This window comes from Rhagoletis pomonella, unplaced genomic scaffold, assembly GCF_013731165.1.
Source record: "Rhagoletis pomonella isolate Grant_MI unplaced genomic scaffold, Rhpom_1.0 Rhpom_scaffold_00007, whole genome shotgun sequence".
Lineage (NCBI taxonomy): Eukaryota > Metazoa > Arthropoda > Insecta > Diptera > Tephritidae > Rhagoletis > Rhagoletis pomonella.
Genome location: NW_023458561.1, coordinates 33,279,592 through 33,284,376, shown reverse-complemented (window position 1 = coordinate 33,284,376; position 4,785 = coordinate 33,279,592). Strand labels below are relative to the sequence as shown.

Here is a 4,785-nt window from a genome sequence, read left to right as displayed (position 1 = left end):
GAGTTTGGGGCTGTATTCCAAGCAAACTAGGTAATATTAATAACATTACCTTGAATAATTTCAAAACGGATTTAACAAAAATATTGGACGAAATATCAAACGAACTCGACTGTGCCGCCTGAGAAAATTTTCTCTAATATTTAAAGCAAGCCCTGCATATTAAGAGTACGAGGATTGAAATTCATGCTTAAAATATGTCGTAAATTGTTTACGTTTTTATGACTGGATCATTAGTTAATCGAAATAATGCTTACCACATTGTAATTCAAAAAAATAAGTGCGCTGTACATAGGTATATCGATGGCTGAGTGGAAGATCGACTTATCTCGGCAGCCAGTTCGAAAACGCCATATCTCAGAAAAGTTTTCAAGAACACCCTACTTCAGAATTTGATTGAAGAACGCTTTATTTCAATATTTTATTGAAAAACGCCCATCTCAGAATTTGGTTGAAGATCGCCCTATCTCCAATGAAAATGTATTGAGAATGTGCTAAGTAAATGGGCGCCTTATTTGTATGGATAAATTTTTTTTGTAAGCTACAAATCAAGACTCCCCCTAGATAAGTTCGTTTGGTCATAAAAACTTGCTCTGCGAAGAGTTTTCAAAATCGGATCACGGAAAGACGTGGTTCAAGAGAACTTACATACACTAATTCATTGAAGTTTACACAAAAGAGGAAAAGGGGCCCATAATTCAGTTAAAAAGCTTATTTGTTTCTAGTGACACTTTTTTGTGCGCTGATCTCCAATATGGCTACGTCATTTTCATACCTCGTAAGGCTTGGAAGTTAATCGTTTTCTAAATTTTTCTAAGATTTTTATGACCAAATGAACCTGTCGAGGGCCAGTCTTGTTTGTGGGTCCAATTTTAAAAATAAGGCGCACCCTTATGGACATATGTACGCATAACACGTGAAAACTTTTTTTTCATATCACAAGATCTGTAACGCTCAATAACGTGCAATAACGTTTAATTTTTTCGAAAAAAGTTGCCACCTGATAGGAAATTAACTTCAAATTATTTAATAAGTTAAATCAATTATTACAATACGGGTATTGATCGAAATGGTTTTGAAAAGGCTTTATTTCTTAATTGTATGAAGGAGAGTTGCCACCTGTTTAACAAATCAAGCTCAACTTAAATGAAGGCAATTAGAAAATTGGAATATGTACATACATATGCATCACCATAAGGGCGTCACACCAAAGAGGGTGTGATTTGAAATACTTTGAACAGGGTTGTATAGCTAACTTATACACAATTCCGAGGACGAAGAGAACGCGAAGACGAGCGCGATCATGAAACTGAACACAAATATGAATACTAATGCGTGGACTTGAGCTAATATTAAAATTATACAAATTTCTGAAGTAGTTACAGGTGGCGCTGGTCAAATGTAAACTCATATAAGATACTCGCCATGGCATATATTTATGAGCTAATGGCACATATGTATGACTGAAGTTGATGTGGGTCTGCTTCTATGTTTATTAATATTAATATATTGTATTTGTATTGAATTATTAAATTAGTTTCAATATAAACAAAACGAATATTTAATTTGCAGCCTTTAACTTGAATGTGCTCTTAATAATATAACGTTTTCAACGTTGCGTTGGACTGATCCTTTTCTTTCACCGTTTGTATAATATGAATATTTTACCATATTAGTAAGTCTAATTACAAGGCGTATTCATTTAAGGTGGTAGCAAGCGCACTTCAGTAAAAATGCCGTGATTTTTGGAAAAATAGAACATCAAAATGAAAGAAAATAGGAGACAATTTTCGTCATTTAATTTTGTTGACATCCTAGAGTCACGCCATTTTGTATTGGCTCACATTCTGTCGTACTAGTGTAGATACAAAAATTTAAAATCAGCTGTTCTAGTAACACCATCTTATATGAATTCGTCCAGTTTAATTTCATATGATGCAATGTCAAGTGACATTCAAACTAGTATTAGTTGCGTTCCCCAACTTTTCTGGGCACTCAATTTGATTATTATTTTTTTTATGACAGCTTATTAAATTTGAAAGAGACCAGTTGAGCCTGATTTTTAAATTTTTATTGGATTATATTAAACTTTTTTAGTGCAAAGTGCAGGAAAAGTATCAATTATAAAGAAAAACAATCGATTCTCCTGTTCCAGTTAACAAATGTTACATAATAAAAACTAGTTGAAAACAATTTTAGGGTTCCTCCGAATCGATAACATAAACAATTTTAAATGAATAAAAAATGTTCAACAAAATTAATTTTTTTTTGGTTTATAAAAAAATTTTAGGTATGCAGTTTTATAGATCACTAAATTTTAGTACAATATAGTGCAAGTTGCAAGTGGCTCTTTTAGCCGTTGATTTTTGATAATACAAGTAATTTTTAAGCAAAAAACAAAACCAACTTCAATTCTCATATTAATTTTTTCATGAACCAATGATTGGATCTAAACCAGATTAGTATGGTACCACCTCCGAGACACTACCTTTTCGATGCAAAAAGAATTATCGAAATCGGTTGACTTGGTTATGCGGTAACATACATAAAAAAAAAATATTCCGATGAACTGATAACCTCCTCCTTTTTTGGAAGTCGATCAATAAAAAATGTTTTCATTTCCAAATTAACAGATGTGCTCGAAAGCTAGCGAAAAAAGTTAGCCACATACAACTTCCACTTTTTTAGGCTAAAGCTTAATGATATATAAAACTGCATACTCAAAATTTTTCTAAAAACCTTTTTTTTAATTTTGGGGAATTTTGTAAATAAAATTTAAAATTTTTCTCGTACTTTTTTTTTCGTCTTGGGGGACCCTAAAATTGTTGTCAACTAGTTTTTAGTATGTAACATTTACTAACTAGAATAGGAGAATCGATTTTTTTGAATGTCTACTTTTTCTGCACTTTGCACTAAAAATCCAAAACTCGGGCTCAACTATTTGCTAGATTCATAAGCTTTCAGTCAAAAAAAAAAATTAATTAAATTGGTTGAAAAATTAAAGCTCCAGTGAATTATGAATAATAAATTCCAGTATTGAACCACTGTGCAGCGAGAGCGTCACACTCACAGAGAACATGTCGAATATGTATGCACTAAATTAACGGCATTTATATGTACATATGTATATGTATGTAGATAAGCAGGTGGTATGCAGTGTTGCCAGTTTAGCCGTTTTCCGGCTAGATTTAGCCGGTTGCGATAGCAAATAGCTGGAGAAAATTCGATTTAGCCGGCAGCCGATTTGCTAGCCGGTTTGCAAAAACAAGTTAGCCGTTTTTAGCCGATTTCGCTATTTGCCCCATTTTTATTAAAATTCAAATATATGTACATATAAGGGTAAGGCTTCCTCAAGTGATATTAAGGCAGCACCGAGTTTTGTAGTCGAAAAGTACACTGTGTAAATTTTGTTGCGAAATTCCAAATAGTTTTTTTTTAATCAACAATTGAAAATTTTTGCCGTGGAAATTTTCATTTTTCTTTGAGAGTAAATGAAAAAATTTTTGGGTGCAGACTCAAAAAACATTAAACTATACAATAAAATTATTCGCGTTACAAAAATATTTTTTTTTTGCATTTTAATAATTTTTTTTATGAACAATTGAATATTTAAACAATTTCTGCGCCTCGTGGACGAAAATTTTTAACAACAACTTATGAAAGAAACATTTCTGCATTTATCTATGAAAAAATGCGTGCATTTCGATATAGTTTGGTCGGAATGAATTTTTATTTGCCAGCGTGCGCGCCCGACCCTCGCGGCTGGATCGCGACCGCGTTGACTTTTTGCGCAAGAAAGAAAGCACGTTTGAATGTTCCACTTCTTTTTTTCATGCTCGAGTTGCGCATGCGCGCGGGAGTTGGGCGCGCATGCTGGCAAATAAAAATTCATTCCGACCAAACTATATCGAAATGCACGCATTTTTGAAATTGTTTAAATGTTCAATTTTTCATAAAAAATTATTGAAAAGCAAAAAAAAAACTTTGGTAACGGAAATAATTTTATTGTATAGTTTAATGTTTTTTAAATCCGCACCCAAAAAATTTTTTCATTCGGATACTTACTTTCAAAAAAAATAAACATTTCCAAAACACTGCAAAAATTTTCAATTGTGGATTAAAAAAACTATTTGGCATTTTGCAACAAAATTTACAGTGTGTACTTTTCGAATACAAAACTCGGCGCTGCCTGAATATCATTGGAAAATATGAATCTTGGTAAATTCGGGGCCCACTTGAGGAAGCCTCACCCATAAGTTTCCATTTTTACAAATTTGGCGCCCCAAAATCTATTAGAAACTGCTAGCCTTATCTCTGAGAAAATTTTCATGTCGGGGAGAATTTTCTCTAATCCCAAAAGTCTTAAAATACTGGGCCGATTTCAATGATTTTTATTTTATGTGAATATACAGTGACTCAAATATGAACTGGGACGTGACATTTTAGCTTATTATTTTTGTATGAAAGTATAGCGGATTACTTACAAACACCATTTAAATCCAAGTTAGATATTTTATGCAAAAATTATTAAAATTTTGCGTTTTTTTAATTTAAATTTTTTGTATATGGCACTACCGTTGATTTTTGGCAATTTTTTGTTGACGGTGCTCCGCAATTTTCCATATAAAAAAATACAAAAATTAACGGTAATTCTAGCTCCTTAAAATTTTCAGCATATTATACTAAATTTTAATGGACAACAAAACTGCAAACATTCCAATTTGTAAAGACGCTGATTAAAAGTTAAACATTTTGGTGAAATTTTGCAGAATTTTCATAATATTTTTT

General features: G+C 32.1%; 2 protein-coding genes across 2 annotated transcripts in view; one reads left to right on the top strand and one right to left on the bottom strand.

Moving 5' to 3' along the window:
• Positions 1-4,785, bottom strand: part of LOC118743788 (alpha-N-acetylgalactosaminidase) — a gene marked incomplete in the record, with an annotated part of 15,261 nt that overhangs the window by 4,196 nt on the left and 6,280 nt on the right.
• Positions 1-4,785, top strand: part of LOC118742653 (hydroxymethylglutaryl-CoA synthase 1) — a 54,464-nt gene that overhangs the window by 49,478 nt on the left and 201 nt on the right. The window lies entirely within an intron of this gene.